The sequence below is a fragment of the Uloborus diversus genome, chromosome 4 (genome assembly GCF_026930045.1).
Source record: "Uloborus diversus isolate 005 chromosome 4, Udiv.v.3.1, whole genome shotgun sequence".
Lineage (NCBI taxonomy): Eukaryota > Metazoa > Arthropoda > Arachnida > Araneae > Uloboridae > Uloborus > Uloborus diversus.
Window position 1 is genome coordinate 25512749 of NC_072734.1, and position 18137 is coordinate 25530885.

The window sequence follows — 18137 nt, forward strand, 5'->3', positions numbered from 1 at the left end:
ACTGGAGCTCGCAGAGTAGTGTCTGAGTAAATATAAAAACATCGTGAAAATGGAAGCTGCTCTTTCATTGTGGCTTAAAGCGGCCAGAAAGAGATGTGTTCCCACACTGCATAAACCATCATCTTCATAACTTTAAAAACTATAATAAGTTTACGATATCTACTTTTCAGTGCTATTTCATGTACTTAATGTAAGTACCGTACTGTTTTAATTCATGCCAATCATTGATTTTGTGCTTCATTACAGTAGTTTATGTTAAATCGTAACGCTTTTTCTAAAATACAGTAAGAAGTCGGTTCTTTATAAAAGATACAGTAATATATAGTTAAGAAATGGTTTGAAACAATTTGAGGGGTTGTAACACAAGTCTGAAATAATTGGATATGCTTATTAAAAATTTCTAAACATACGTTGTTCCACAATGCGAAATTTCGACTTGCGCGAGGAGTCTTGGAACGCATATCTCGCGTAAGTCGGCATCCGACTGTATACTAAACAGACTATACTAGAGAGACACCCTATATATATATGTATTCATTTTGAGTAAAAACTATACATATGTAGTACTTTTTGTTTATGTCATAAAGAGATTCTTTTTCAAATGACTTTGAAGTATATATATGCAAATAAATCGTCTTACCACAGATAAAGATAGACATTCACGTTCAATAGAAAGTAGGTTTTTATAGTAAATATTATTTTTTTAACTATAAGTTATTCCGTCATCAAAATTGTCTGTCTTGTTTTAAGATGAGTATTTCTCAGGTTGAATGGCCAGAAATGGCGCCGATTGACTATTGGTTAAACTTCATTGGATTCCTGAAATCCCGCGTTGCATACCAACTAGACTTGTTTTTCCTTTTATAGGCAAGGGGTGGTGGAGCAAGCGAATATGGCCTCTCAGTTCCCTTTCTTTGTATTCTTTTCGCGGGCGATTTATCTTTTTATGCACCCGTGGGTTTTCGGCCCCGCACCATCTCGTCTGATCCTCTCTTTCCCGCAAGTTGAGAATGTTTATAGTTTTCAGATATTTCATCATCAGCCTCATGAAAGATAATGTGAAGATTCGGAAATGAGCATTACGTGTCTGTATGTTGTAATGTCGCATTGAATGTGGTACTTTTCCCTCGAAAAGATGTATTATTCAGGTTTGAAAGTTTTCTTTTCAATTACGGACTGTTGAAATTGGAAATAAACGTGGGAATGGATTTCTGTTTGTTCCTAATATTTTTGCAGTTAAAATAGTCCTTTTCGCTTTATTCTGTGTTCGTCATCTACAATGTCTTAACTGTAATGAGCAGATTTTCTGGCGAAATAATTATCAGCTATTGTTTTCACTTCACTCTTCGAACTGAAATGTTTTTGAATATGTGAATAATCCAGCTTATATTGTTTCAAATTTCAATTAAAGCCTTTCCCTCAATAATTTCTTTGTATTTTACTGGTTTTGAAATATTGGGAAAAATGCAATAAATCTTTGCATAAAACATTCTGTTATTCAGTCCAAAAGTAATTTAATTTTTTTTTTTTTATGAGTGTTTTTTTTTTTTTGAATGTATATCGGCTACATTTGGAGGACAGTACATTTGTGGTCGCATGGGATTAGAGATTGCGTATTTGTACTTGCAGTTCTTCTTAACCTTCTAAACTGGTTGTGTATGGTGCGATTATCTTCCTACATCAAGCTCATGGGAAAACAAAAGTGATGTTTCCATTTCCCCCTAGTCTGTGCGGAAAAAATAAAACACTTTGGGGCAAGAAACACTCTGTGTTAAAAGGAAACACTAGGGCAAAATGGAACTCTGGGGTGAAAGTAAACTCTACGGCAAAAGGAAACACTATGGAGCAAAATAAAACTTTTGGGGTAAAAAGAAACACGCAGAAACAACAGAAACTACTGTGGGGTAAAAGGAAGCACTCTGGGGAAGAGGAAACAGTTTAGATTAAACGAAAACACTCTGGGGTAAAAGGAGACATGATTCCATTGGCTAACAAGCAGTCATAAAGTTAAAACTTTCATACCCAGTTACTATCCCAGTAGTTTTGGACACAATTCACAATTTTTTTGTCTCAATTCATCCAAAAGAAAACAAAGTATCTAAAGATGGGATATTGAATTTCTTATTTTTAAACTTTTTATAAAATAAAAGCGCAGTTGTATTAGCAGCGCAAGGAAATGGGAAAATGAAAATTTTCCGTTGAATGTAAACCTATTTCTACTTTTAAATTTAAAATCGAGCACCAAAAAATTCTCTTTTCATCATCAAAAAAATATATATATAGATATAAAAATAAATGTTACGACATAAATCAATAAATGAAAAATCTTTTAGTTACCTAAAAGGAAAAAACTGAGTTGGCGCAGGTTTGATTCAAAGAGTAGGACAAATTGCGTTTTAAATGTTCAAATTACGAATGGAAAAGTTGTTATTAATTTTTGTATTATATCGGTTGCATTTGGCAATATATTGCTGATTAAAAACATTGTTTTCCCAACTGTTGCAATGTCGCACAAAGATATTTATTTATGTCCTAACTTTGATTCTACTTCTGTGTGTCAGCTACTGTGACTTGCAAACATTTAAAATGCACAGTCGTAGCACAACACTAACAATGTTAATTTCCTGACTCGGAAGCAAAGAACTAATGAAATGAAATTACCTACTACAGCCCGATGTGTTTGAACAATACAATACACTTCAGGTAGATAAACCAATTTAAAATTTAAAGCTTCCTAATTAGTTTAGATAAAGCGTTAATTACGTTCGGAGCCCTAAAGCTAGCATGAAGTTGTCATTAGGAATAATTCAAAACAGACAGCAAAACATTTTCAGAGCAGTTCTAAGTTTATAAACATGCTTTAAAACACGTAAATATTTAATAAGCCTAAATGGGAAATGGTTCGAAATTCTCACTATCTTTATTTTGCATACTACATTTTAAATATGTTTGCAAGATTGTTTGAGAATTTTCAGGAAATTTAATAATTACTAATGAAGCAACTTTACTCAAAATTAATTTTATTGTTGCTAATAAATGCAAATTTTATGAATTGAATTAAAATATAAGAAATAATTCGTGAATTTTAGAAGTATTTTGCTACAGTCTCTGGCATAATGATTTTAAACTGAACAATAACCTTAAGCATCATATAATATTACTAATTTATGCTAATTTCTAAGCTTACTATAATGTTATCATAACGCTTTTTTATATCATATTTAAAAGAGGCAAATTAAACCTGAACAGCATATTATTAATTAATGCATTTAAATATCTTTGGTATAAGATAAGTTAGATATGATTTGAAGAACAACCGTTAATAGTTACCGTATCTACCGTAAATATAACTCAGAACATTAAAGTTATAAGAAGATTTTGAAGCTTATAGGTATTCCTTAGGAGTTTTTTTACTGTATAAAAGTTTCAGCAAGCGTTGTGCCATAAAACGTATTTCTTTTCAAGACAACGAATGCCATTAAAGCTCTTTTCATTGATAAAAAAAAATTAGTCTCATTAATTTATCATCTGATAACCTAAGACATCCTAAATTCTTATTTTTATGTTTATTTCAAAATGATAGTTAAAATTTGAGTGTCAAATGAGTGTATTTATGTGGGAGCCGATGCAGGTATCAAGGAATTGCTAATTTCATGTTTTTGTATTCCGATTTTCTTGTTTGTATCAACCTTGCTGTTGTTGGACAGTATGTGTTGCAATAATTTCTCTAAGCTAAAATGTAAATATCTTTCTTAATATGCTAGCTATATAAAATTGGTACTGTAGTGCTTAAACTGTGGTGAGAAGTTCTCAAATTAGATGTTTTGTTAGGGACATCTCTCAGATAAGCTATACCAGAATTGTAGAGCAAATGTCACGCTTTCTGAAAGGATTAAAAGCATTTAGGTTAATCCTATCAGAAAAAGGGACACTTTGGAATCAGTTTCAGAAATTTATAATATCGTTAAAACTGTCCCAGATGTTACATGACAATAAAATATTTTCATTGATTTTTTTTAATTATTAAGAAATACTAGGATATTTCTTTGCTTCTTCTTCAAGCTCTTTTCGAGATAAATACAAAAATAAATAAATAAATAAATAAATAAAATTAAAAAAAAAATCTAGGGCACCAACAAGTGGGCCAATACAGAAGTTTCTAAATATTTCATCCTTGAAATTTTATAGAAGAAAGTTAATACAGTCCAGAAAAAAATTTCTAAACATTTTTCTTTGAAGCAAATTATGAACAGTTCATGCACTAGTCGATTTATCCTTTTTAACAAAGATTCATTTTAACACAACAGGTTTTAATTAAGAAAATAACTTTTCGCAACCGCATATGCAGAGGGTCTCCGTTTAACATGCCAACCCCTATTTTCTCAACCGTTGGTCCTAAATGCATATTTCTAGTTGCAAAATTTGTCAAAATAGGGTGTAAAGTTAAGATCTTGAAAGTTTGAAACAAGAAATAGAATTAGTGTAAAATGCAGAATCTAACTTTTTGTAAGAATTCCAGGTCTACTAAATTCTATTGAGGGAAATAAACTTAATTAAAAAATAATTCCAACGAAAAAATTTGAAACATTTCCAAACAAAACTCAGGAGTTATTAAAGTTCAAAATTGTAAGGGACCATGCATAAGTTGAGACTGGAACGTATTTCGCTTTCTGTAGGTTGTTGAACTATATAAAAATAAATATTTATATTTTTCATAGTTATTGAAAAATAAATGCAAATGTAATGCTATGATACGTAAAAACACACTATACAATATAATACAATATGAAAAAACCCACTCAATGACACTATTTGTCGCTCATAGTATACTGTAGTGTATAAGAAAAGAACTGAGGACAACTTGAATCGGGTTTTACTTGGTTTATTAAGAAACTTTTAACCTTGCGTACGTGTTTCAACCTCAGTCTTACCGTTTCTTTTCTGCGTCACAGAGACCGCTCGTATAAATGGCAACCCAAGAGGCGTTGCCACAGGAGAGTTGAAACAATTGAATTTACACATGCACAATAATATACTTACACACATATAAGTAAAAACCCCTTTTGGACCTTATATCCCCCCCTCCAAAAGTGTTATTGACAGCAAGTTCAAAGTGGCGTAAGTCACAAACCGCTTCATTTTATATCTTGGTGAATATTTCGCTTACTTCTTTCAAAAACGTCATATCTCAAAAATTAGCAATTTTTGAGTTATGCCTTCTTTTTTTTTTTGAACTGCCATGAACGAGTTACATATTTCTGCAAACTCTGCATTTCTATAACTTAATATTTAGCCGTTAGAGAACGAAAATGTCGTATTTGCAGTTTGAAGTATTTTTGGAATGTTCTTTTCAAAACTGTCCCATCCTAGGATGTGCTTGATTCATTAGGCATGAACTATCTGTGTCATTTACTGAAAGATGATATTGTTAATGCCAAAAAACAGTATTGCTCGCAAAAAAAAGAGGGTTGTTCATTCCAATCAAGAACGCTTTATTTGCATTTATGTTGGTGTTGTAAGGAGAAAAGTTAGTAACAATAATGACATATTTTGCAAATACAAATACGACGACCAGCAACACGCTCTGGGCCCAGCTAGGCTGGTCCTAATCAGTTTATTAGTCCCCAATGAAGATCAATGGCCCTCTTAAAGCTATCCACCACTTGCTCATTACTGCCTCTTCCGGTAAGCTGTTTCAAGTGCCCGGCAACTCTACTAAAGAAGAAATTTTTCCTAATTTCCAGATTAGCCTGAGATTTAAATAGTTTAAAACAGCGACCTCTTGCCCTGTTTTTTGTGCAAAAATTGAACCTATTAACGTCTTTCATTTTGATAAATTTAACCAACTCAATCATGTCCCCTCTGACTCTTCTTTGCTCCAGGATATACATATTACTATTTTGAGATACTTCAAATATAGTATATTTGAAATTTAGTACAAGAACATCATAAATATAAAACGCAAATTTTTAGAACTAATGCTTTTTATTAGTTTTCCACGTGAAACAGAGAAGAAACACCAGATTTTCGTGAAAAGGACCTTAGGCGTAAGAAAATATTCAATCGGATGCTTAAAATATAGTTTAACTAAAAAAAACTTAATTTTATTTTTTAAAGTCGCTCTCCCCTGAAAAATCAAGTTTTTCGATGTATGTCGTTGTTGGATGGAGGAGCGATTTGTCTCCCTAATTTCAAAAGTTCTGAGCTGAAATTATGTATCAACGGAGATCATTGCCCTAAACAAAAGTTATGGTACTTAAGTTCCGTATAGAAAGTTAGATTTATTATTTTTTCACTCATTTTCTTTTCCGCTTCAATCTTTCAATATCTCAACTCTGCACTTTATTTTGACTATTTTTGCTGTTGGAAGTATGCATATAGGGTTAAAGGTTGCGTGTAAACGAGGTTAGCAGGTTGAACGGGGATATTCTATTAAAAAAAAACAATGTTTGTACAAAACAACAACAAAAAGTCGGAGTGATGGGGCATGCGTATTAGGTCATCGCGTGCCTATAGCGAAAATATGATCTCACATTCCACGAAAATTTGTAATTTAGCTAAAAAGAATCATTCTTTTGCCACTTCCCTTGACTTGCCTTTTGCTTGTATCTCACGTTTCTCGAGTTAGTCCTACTGTCGGGGTGACCGAATCAGAAAAGAACAATCGAAACAAAAGACAGCGTCCCTTGTCGGGTGACAAAATGCAGTGGGAAGATTCATTCCAGAGTTTCGTAGTTCTTTACCCAAGTCACGACACCTTTTGTTCGCTCTTCTGTCCAATACCTGCTGCGGTGGTAAGTTAATTGAAACGGTAAGGGGAAAAATGAGTCAAGTTGACTATGGATTGAGGAAAAGTAACGGTAAAAAGTAGTTTGTGACAAATTTCTAAATTTTTGATGTGTTTTTTCCATTACAAGAACGAGAAGCCATTTCAGTGTAGGAAATTAAAACAAAATATTTTGTAAATTGTCTGTTATTTTTTCGCTAATCGGAACTAAGGGACATTCATAACAATCACTTTTGTTTTGGAGTTACATTTTTTATTTTTGTTTATTGATTTATTTGTTGGCTGAATAGTTATAACCTCCCTTTTTTTGCTATTACTTAACGAGATAATGTGTACATCACATGAATTCCTTTTACCCCAATTTAATGTCACTTCCCCGTTTTTGGCATTTTTAATGTGATTCAATACTTTACTCTCTAAATATCACCAACAGTGACCAAATTGAAACCAGATTTTAAAAAAATCGCCAAATTTGTCAAGAAGTTGGCGACAAAACTTGGCGACCAAAAGACTGGCGATATATCGCCAAGTGTCCACCAAATTATAATACCACTTGAGTTTACATCGAAAATAACAATCATTTCCCCCCAAAAAGGGGCAAAAGACCCCTTTAGAAACACCTGAATGCAACCAAAAGGGGAGGTGCACAACTAGACCCCTCTAGGAGTCTACGTACCGAATTTCAACTTTCTAAAAACTGGTTCTCAACCTTTTAACCACTGAGGACCACTTGTACCTTTCATAACCCTTGGCGAACCACATAGATATTATTAATATAAAAAACAAAATAAAAAGACATAGCGCCAAATGAACACGTTAATGACTCCCTTGATTACATACCGTTCTTGAGTTATGCGACATACATCCGCACATACCACATACAGATGTCACGAGAAAACTCGTTGTAATTAACGCGGGAATCATCAAAATGGATATTTCGCGTGTCTATACGTTCTGAGGCACTTATCCACGTGTGGTCGAATCGAGAAAAAAACCCGACATTCATTCGGGGTTGAGTAAAATGGAAATTAAGGTCGATTTTTGAGTAAAATTTTTTTGCAAATACAATATTTCTTTTTTTGTAAAAGGAAGTAAAAAAGTGCTATAACTTCATCCGATATTTGCTTTTAATGAAAGTATTTTTATTGTCGTCTGTTTGGAGGAAAATGTTTCCTTTCATCTCCATTTTAAAGAGAAATATATCATACATATTCTTTCTTTTATATAAATAAAAATATTTTTCAATTCAGTTAAAGAGTTTATTTTTGTCATGGTAACTTCTAGACTAACACTTAATTAGAACATTATCATTTAGCAAGGAAGATAATGTCATCGCCACCTCCGATGCGTGATTTTTTTTTTTAATACGTAATTTTAAATGATCAAGGTAACTAGCGAACTAGGGTCATTCCATAGAAATGTCAACCTCAACTTTAGAAATTTTTTTTCCACAAAGCCTTAATTGTGACCTATCATTCCATTCAACATACTTTCTAGTACATAAATTCAATAACAGTTTGCAAAAATTTCATTCGGTGGTTTTCTTCTGGCTCTAAACGTGCGAGGTTGTAGAAAAGGCTTAGCATGTGCAAAAAACATGATTCCACGTTTTCTTGTGTAATGTAAAATTTTTTGCAAATTTTTAAAAGAATTATGTTTATTCTAAAAGAATAGATGCTGGCCCAATAAAATTTAATGTTCTTTTTGCATACATTATAAGATAAGTCATTTAATTAGTTTGATTATTTCACTGAAAATATTTACGTTACGTTAGTCACGAAAATATACTATTTTCTGCTTAAAAACTAAACCAGATGATTGAACCAAACAGCACTTCCTATTTTCTTACATATGTGTCATATCTACTTAAAAAGTACAAAATATTTATTTTAGTATCAGTAGGTATAAAATAATTAGTGTGACTAACCTAACATTTGAGCTGTGACTAACGTAGCAGTTTGCCTGTGAGTAACGTAACATTTTAAAAATGGCTGCTAACATTTAAAACTTATTTAATTTAATGTAAATTTTCATGAACAATTTTGAATATGAAGGCATTCTGTATTGATTAAAAATATAAAGGGTGAAAAATACCAGTAATATTACATTGTAGACCTCCTGTTTACTTAGAAAAATACTTTTTTAAAGGTCTTTATAAAGATACTTCCAATTTAAAGAATTATTAAAAAAGAAAAAAAAGTGAGTAAAACAAAATGAGTACTCTGCTGAATGTGCATTCAACACAAGAATATAAGCTTAAGAATTAAGATAATAGAAATACAGTCTTAACAAAGAAGAACGTCTCTATTTTTTAGAAAATTATTTTTTGCAAAACCAAAATGGCATACCTTTGTACCCAAGGACAGACAACCATGGGTACCCACGGACAGCAATTTTTAGTCTCCTTGGGTCACACATGAGTCTTCTTACAATGTGAAGTACTTCAAAATAGTGCCTTGTAATCAACGTCCGAAATTTGCTTTCAACAATGATGATGAATTTGAAGTAGGGCTTGAAGTTATAGTGTTGAAGTAACCCCCACCTGTTGTAGGATCTACAGGCCGTCAATCCCATCTCTTTTTATTTGAAGTTAACTTTTCTAGATTTTTGTCTGTTTAGTCTAAACTGAGTTTTTTGTGGTGAGTTAATTTTGGTTAAAGGTTTCAATTTGCATATAAATTGAAGTTGTTATCTAAATACATAGAGAGCCATACTGTCATGAATCTAGTTATTTTTTTGTTTAAAAACATATTAATTATTCATAACATCATTAGCTCTCTTATGACTAATAACCTTTTTAAAGAGTTCACTGATGTTAAAGATTTAGGAAAATTTAAAAAAGGGAAAAAAACCTTCGATCAATTTTCAAAGTTCAATTTCTGTTGGAGATTTTATTTAATGTTTTTTTCAATGGATGTTTGAAGTATTTCAATCAAAAATGGCTTATGAAAATGTTTTGAATATAATTGAGTTCCTTAGACTTATTTATGTATTATTTTTTTTATATGTCCATGGGTATGAAGGCACTTGTCCGCGGGGTGAACGGGTTGTTGTACTCACGGACAAAAAAGATGGTTTTTAAGAAAATTTTTTGAGGTTGAAATCTTTGAGATTTTTACCTGACAAAATTTGCAAAATAAGATGATAAGTTGTAGATTCTGTCAGAATTTTTTTCCGATCAATTATCCATTCCCAGAGACTAGCAAAAATTGAAAAGTAAATTTTGTCCGTGAGTACAGCAGCTTCCCCTACGCTTTAATGTTCGGCGTCATTTTTTTTCCTGATTGGAATGGACCACATGTGTAATTACATTGTTCAAATATTGCCAGATAGGAGGCGCTAAACGCTGAGTAAATATTTAGCCTTTTCAGTGTGTTCCGCTTTTTCACTTTGCCCCACATTCCCCTGCATATGTTTCACTCTTTAGCAGTTTTGAATAAGTTAACATCCTCTTAACAGTATTTTTTAAGATTTAAGCTTAGAAATTTCAAAGGTGAAAACTATTGATCGATTAAGCAAACTAAGTTTTTTCAAAATTTTCAAGTTATTTTTCATTAAACTATAGCATCAGAATCATTAACATCAATCTTTCAGGAGAATTGATTCCAGTCTTTCCATCGTTCCACACATTTTATCATCTTTTCAAGCCATTTAGGTCTTAATTAAGCCAATGTTCCGTTCTATCTCTTAAATATGAAAGAACAGGGATTTTCCGCTGCAGTTCAGCTGTGTCCGTGTAGCTGAAAAGACAACTTAAGTAGGATTAACTTGAAACTTAGTTTCTCCCTTAAACTTGATGCGTGAAGGCAGTTTCAATTTGCATATTAAGCACTTTCTCAAGATTTGGCTCATTTAAATATCCCTTTACGAGGAGAAAACCAATTTTTCAAGCTTAGTTTAAAGAGATAGGGAGTACGTCTTTCGAAAGAAGTTATGAGCGTTTTGAACAATGAGGCACCTAATATTTCTTCTATTGCTTTTTTTTTATATTGATTGATGATTTCACACAAAGCTAGTTGAAAATATTATTACTTATTATCTTTTTAAAAATGTTTATTTGCTTCAGGAAAAAGCGTTTAAGTTCATTGTCTAATGGAAAGAAAAATGAAGGACTATCCTGAGTGCAGCAAAAGTCGTCAAGTTTCTAGGATAATTTGAGATGACTAGAAATATTAGATGCTTTATTAACTCTTAATTAAGACGCATTTCACTTAATGGTAGAAGTAATAAATTAATTAAGAGCTATAAGAGTGTTTATTTTAATGAAAGGTTATGGCTCAAAACGAATACCTTACATCACATAACATTAATTAACATTTATTTCCTTTCTTTTTTTTCGATGATATCAAATGGGGGGAGTTCGTTTCTCATTTTCAAAACCAATACAAATAGCAGATAAATACTTTTGTGCTTGAAAACTAAATGAATGCAGTTACAACGTCTTGATGCACAAAAATTTTCAAATTACTGCAGACACACGTGTTTCGGTGTTACAAGGAACACGTGTAAACACTATGTTATTTTGATCTAGACTTAAAAGAACTACTCATTTTGGATTTTTGAGCCATATATTATGGGTTGCTATAATAGTTTTTTTAATTGTTTTTTGCAGATTATGATGGGTTAAAAGTTAAAATAATGTCATAGTGATAGTTAATATAAAATTTTGTAACTTTTTAAAGACTAATTTAGATGTACTTGTATTCCTTTTAGGGGCTTGTCATTTTTTAACGCTTCCTCCTTTTTTTTCTTTTTTTGAGAAACATAGCTATGAGGAAGAACGATCAACGCGTGGATAAAAAAAATGCGAACTTTTCCCATTTTTTTTCTATCTAGTTTTTCAAACTGCAAATTATTTCCAATTACAAGGAAAGTAGATGATGCTTGAAACGTTCTTCTAAAAACGCTTTGAAGCACTTTTTCAACTATCGTGGAATTTCAGGTATTCTTATTTGGAAACTAAAATGCAGCTCCGGTTAAACATATTTCGAGGTAATAAATTGTGTTTCTCATCCATCAATCTTATCCCACTCAAGCTCTTACGTGTATCCCAATTTCGGTAATTTCTCAAATAAATATTACTATTAGGTCCAAATGGTGCTTTATAGTTGTTTCAAAACATAAACTGATAAAATGATTTTGGAAACTGAAAAGCATCTGAGTGCAATCTTGCTCACTTGAACATCAAATATCAGACATGGCACTTTGAAATTTACTGTGATTTAAAAAAGCTCTATGAATTTAAAAATCGTATGACCCTCATTATAACAGGCTCCATTGAAATTGACAAAATGTAACGATAGGTTACTGCCTCAAGCATGATATAGTCCTACCACGAACAAATGACATTTGAGAAAACGAGTACATTTTTTGAAGTAGATAGGGAAGGAAAAAAGAATACGTGCCATATTTTAAAATTGAACTGCTGTTTGGAGATACGAAAAAAGAAAATCATGATATATTTTTGTTATATGATTATTTAGACATGAAATATTTAAGTTATAGAAAAAATTGCATTGAGTTAGGGAAAAAGTAAGAATGACAAGCTATGAATTTTTATTGCAACTCTACTCTCGCCAAGTTTTAATTCCAATTAACTTTAAAGGCGTTGTTGTCTCTTACCAACGGCTGCTGAAAAAAGTAAAACCAAGACCAACCCGCTTGCTTAGATTATGACCTGTCTAATGAAACGTCTGACTTGACCGTACATAGTTAAAATGTTTTGCGTCTTTGGCTATTTTTTTAAATTTCTAAATGACGTTTCAAGTTCTAGAACAATACCTTCGCCTTTTACTAGCCATTGCGAACTCCGTTCTTCATTTTTCCTCTGCATATCTCCCCTTTATTAAAATGTACATTTCTGAAATAAGGTTTGCGCGAAGACTTTATATGGACTGCAAAACCAATTACAATAAGTCGGTAATAACTTTTAGTCCGTAAAGAGTGTGCCTAACCCTGTCCTTTCTTAAATTGCATAAAACACTAAATAATTTTCCTAAATCTCCGTAATTTTAGTGCAGTGAACTTCGCTTCAACGCGATTCGACTCACGCGAAATGCATATGATGCGTGTGTTTCCACGAGTAATGAATTTTACAACTAACGTGAATTCCTCGCCCGCAAGACGAACACGTTAAGACGTTCGGAACGGAATCGCAGGGCTTAAGTAGCGCCTTCGTTATTGGCTGCTAAATATTGGTTTCGAGAATAGACATTCCCCTTAGTATCACTGAAAGCGGAAGCTTCCCATACCGTCCTAGTCAAAACTTCGCGTTGTTACGATTTTAAATGTTGCTGTCAAAGCCATAGGAAGTATTTTTAAATACCTCTCAGTTCTTGGATGTATCAAAACTTTACTACCAATATTTGAATAAATGCAATATTTACAACCATACTTGAGCAACAATAAACGGCTTTCTTATGTATTTTCCTTCTTCAAGTGGTGAGAGGTAATATACAGGTAGTTATCAAAATAATAGAAACACTTGTGAATAAAGTGGCATTTTTTAATGTGCTTCGTACGTAATAAAGAATAAAACTAGATATCTGTTTTTTTTTATTTAATAAATAGCCATGTACATATTCTGGTAGTATATGGTGGATTTACTGAAGTTCTGGACGTCTTGGATTTTTTCAAGCGCGTGAAATATCGGACCTCTCAAATTTTAAAAGAGGCCAAATTGTTGGAGCGCGACTAGCTGAAGCATGTGTCACTGAAACATCAACTTTTTGGTGTTTCTAGAGGTACAGTATCTAAAGTCATGACAGCATACACCCAGCGCGGTAAGACAAGCTCGGAAAAGCAAAATAGTGGAAGGAAAGAGAAGCTTAGTAAAAGAAACCGAAAGTATTGAAGAAGATTGCAATGTCTAAAAAGCGAACAATATCAGCAAAAATGACCAGAGAACTCAATCACCATCTGAATTCACCAGTGTGAGTGATTAGAGTCAGAAGGCATCTTTATCAACAAAACATTTATGGCAGAGTAGCGATTCCCAACACACTTGTCACAGTGTTTCCATTATTTTGATAACTACCTGTATATATTAAAAATATTTACTTTAAAGTTTTATTCCCTTTTTCTGTTAATATATTTTTGAAGTTTACATTTAAAGATGTTGAACTTCCTTTCCCACTTTACATGTACAGTGATCGATTGATCGCTACGCTTCTACGTACGTGAGTTTAAGTACAATTGCATTTGTCTTTGTTCAGAAAGACATTATATTTGTAACTCCACTGCAACTATATTTTTTATTTATCTCCACAATTCAATTCATTTAAAATACGCATGCATTTATTTTCAACCATTTTCAAGCGATTCATGCTAGAACGAAAATCAGACCCTTTCAACTTCGTGGTACAATCATCAAAACAGAATCTACCACAAATTTGTATTTTGTCTATATTCACACATATGCGAAAATCAATGCTTTTTTATGAATTTTATTTGCTTAATAATGCAAGAGAGCTTGAACGCATCACCGGCATCTCACAGCATAGCCTTAAGCAATCCTGACGTCTTTGAGGACGGAGGGCTCTTTCAATAGGGTGAGGGGGGGGGATGTCGGAGCTCTTCCGCGTCGGAAGGCGCTACGCATCACTTCCGCAAATCTGTCCATGTTTCCGGTCCGTAAGATTCCGGTGAAAGAACCAAATCTGTTCAGTGCGTAAATAAGGGAGGGGATCACTAATCTTTCTCGATGTCTTATTTTTGGAGTGGCCGTATTCACATTTTATTCTGAAAAGCGTCCTTTTCTTCTAGTTTAATTGTTGTAATACTACCACGTATTTACGGTATTGTGGAATCTTTTTCATTAATTTTAAAATGTTACTCAGAATTACTTTGTAACTATTTTTATTCATCGTTAATGTTTTTTGTGCTTCTTTTCCATTTATGAATTATATTACTATTGCCATCCTAACGCATTAAAATTCCTAAGAAAATGAAAGACATTTTTTTTTCTTTCTAATGCGGTTGCGTTTGAGGCAGTGCGTTTTGCAGATCTAGTATGATACCCCGGCATAGCAACCACTCTTTCAAGTGGCGCCACTATGGGTGGGATGGCATTGCCACGAGAATTTTGACGCCCAGTTTCCCTCTTAACGAAGGCACCTGGCTCCATTTGATGCAAAACAGCACTAGGAATTTTATTTTGCCTAGAGACTCTCCACGTCAAACGAGTACTCGAGGGATCTTTTACATGCCGCATAATCCATACAGCATGAGCACTGTCGATTAGCTGCATCTTGAAAATCCACCGACGAGAGCCAGAACGGAACCTACGCCTTTGAACGTAAGCGACCAGCGTCTAACTACTACACCACTGTATCGGCATGAAAGACAAACATAGGATGCCCGAAAAGTCCGTGATACATTGAAAAATGTCATAGAAAAGTAACAGATTGTCGTGTGTGTATGCCGTTAGCGTCATAATACATCACAGAATCAAAAAAAAAAAAAAAAATTACGACATCGCAAAAAAAAAAAAAAAACCTTAAATGATCAAGTAATAATTTCGTTTCATGCTTTTCAAATTGGAAGTACAAAATAAATTAGTAGGTTATAATACTTGAACTTTCGTTATAACGGTATAAAAAATCATCCTATAAATCCTTTCTTCATAGCTCTTTCTTTTAATTATTCGTTTGTTCAATATTTATCAAGTACCAATATTTACCAAGTACATGCTTTTTCACCCCCTAGCAATATAGACCAATTATTTATTTATTTCAATGAACAAAGAAGACATTTTTAGTAGAAAAATCTCAATATGGAATTACTGTGTTTCTTCGCAAGAAATTATGTAACAAAATTCAATGTTCGAAAGTCGATGGAAGTATCTTTCTCTAAAAGAAATTGAAATCTTTAAAAGAAAAATAACGGCTAGTTTTTCCTTCAAAATCTGAAGAACATATAACGTTTCAAAGAATTAAAAAACGAAAATCAATCCATTTGATTCCAGCGCAATAAAGGAAGGAAGAAGAAGAGTAATTTTAGAAAAGTTGAAGTAAATTGATTCTAGGCTGAGAATATGATTGAAGAACTTTAACTGAAACCGCGATCGGATCTAATTCTGACTTTTTTTTTCTGTGTTGTTTTCTCACGAAGGGAAAAAAATAAGATAATGGAACTTTATTTAAAAAATTTTGAGCTCTTGTCACGCGAAACTCGAATCATAGGTTAAACGATCGTGAAAAAAAGGGGGGGGAATGATGTTTCAAAAATGGAAGATTTAGATTTTATCGACTTCAAGGAACACGATTCTATTAAAGTTTTCAAAAAATTCACCGCAAGCTAGTTGACGAGGGTGGAATAAGAGGATTTGGTAAATTACTTTTTTGCATGTCTTTCGTGGTAATGAGATTTTTTAATTGAGGGAAGAAAGAAGGATTCTTTAAGCATTGTGCTATACATGAGCTAACGATTTTTACAATTTAATTTGTGTTTTAATACATAGGTAATTCTAAACCACTTCATAAAGTATTGTCTTCATGCAATAGGGGTTTTGTGTAAGAAATATAAAATTTGAGTCAATCCTTGCTAAAAACCTTATTTTAAAAAAATCTTGCCTCACATATCGCTGCCCGAGTTTAATACTGCGTCATGTTAATTATTGATGTTTTGAAAAACGCATTTAAACATCTAACTTTTCCACTGAAGGAAAATAAAATTATAGTGAACAATTTAAAATTCCGCACCTCTAAGTACTTTATAGCTAAGATAAATTATGAATTACTTTAATACAAACATTTTTTTTTAATTTAAGATTTAGTAGAGAAAGCAGTGCAAATGTGGAAACCCTGTTTTAATTTTTGGTATCTAGTTTTTTTATCAATGATATTTGTCTGAATTCTAGAAAACACTCCAAAAAAAGATTATAACAATAACCGCTTTTGGTTTTATACAAAACATTACGTTTACACTGTATTAATAATAGTTAATAATAAATTGAATCTTTAACCCGAATTTAAAAATGTGCTGGTAATGTGGAAACATTTGTTTTCTGGACAAAAACACTAACTAAAAAAATCATACTTAAAAGTGTATTTATTATACATAGCAAAACTAATACAAAGGCTTAAGAATTAAACTTTTTTAATAAAAAATAAAATAAAAAAATAAATAAATAAAATAAAATGTTCACTTGCAAAAGTCACAAACGTAATGATCATTTACACATCCAGCGCACAAAGCATGGCACCAAGACTAACAAAAGAAACATCTGATCTAAAGTTCCCCTTGAACATCATTCGAAAAAGCCTCCCCGCAAAAAATGCAAATGGCTTCCATATTATCAGCACAGCCATATTGAACTATGAAGATAGAACTACGCTATATTTTCAAGCTAAGAATCCACTTAATTGAACCAGATTATAGAGTATTTTTTGCTTAGCCAATAACTGCCTAAGTACTAAGAAATGGCTTAAAGGACTATGTAACTAAAGCAACTTTAATGACTTACCTCAAAAGTTTGAAGAATCAAGAAAAACTTAAAACAGCGACTTCACTGATAATAAACTATGAGTCGACTACCAACGCTCCTACAGGCTTACTAAACAAAGACAGTAACAAGTTGATGAGTTCACCACGAAAGTGCAACGCCTCACAACACCTCACAAGCCGTACAGGTTATATTTCCACATTACCAACATTCTTCCACATTTGCACCACTTCCTCTAATATTGACCTAGAACAGCAACATATACTACGCATGATATTGTTCTAGAAAAAAATAACTGGAAATAGAAAGTGTACATTTTTACTTCCTTTTACAAAAAAGGAAGTATTGTATTCGCGAAAAAAATTTCACTCAAAAATCGACCTTAATTTCCATTTTTCCCACCACCGAATGAATGTTTAGTTTCTTTTTCGACCCGATCACACGTGGATATAAGCCTAGGAACCTACAGACACCCGAAATATCCATTTTGACGACTCCCGAGTTAATTATAACGAATTTTCTGTTGACGTCCGTATGTACGTATGTATGTGTTTATGTGTGTATGTATCTCAAAAACGGTATTTCCTAGAAAGTTGAAAATTGGTACGTAGACTCCTAGTGGGGTCTAGTTGTGCACCCTCTCTTTTGGTTGCCTTCGGATGTTCCTAAGGGGGTCTTTTGCCCCTTTTTTGGGGGAAATCATTGTTAATCACTTAAGTCGTGTTATAATTTGTCGGATACTTGGCAATATATCGCCAGACTTTTGGTCGCCAAGTTTTGTCGCCAACTTGGCGACAAATTTGGCGATTTTTCTTTTTAAATTTGGTATCAATTTGACCATTGTTGGTGATATTTAAAGAGTAAACAATTGAATCACATTAAAATTTCCAATAATGGGGAAATGAC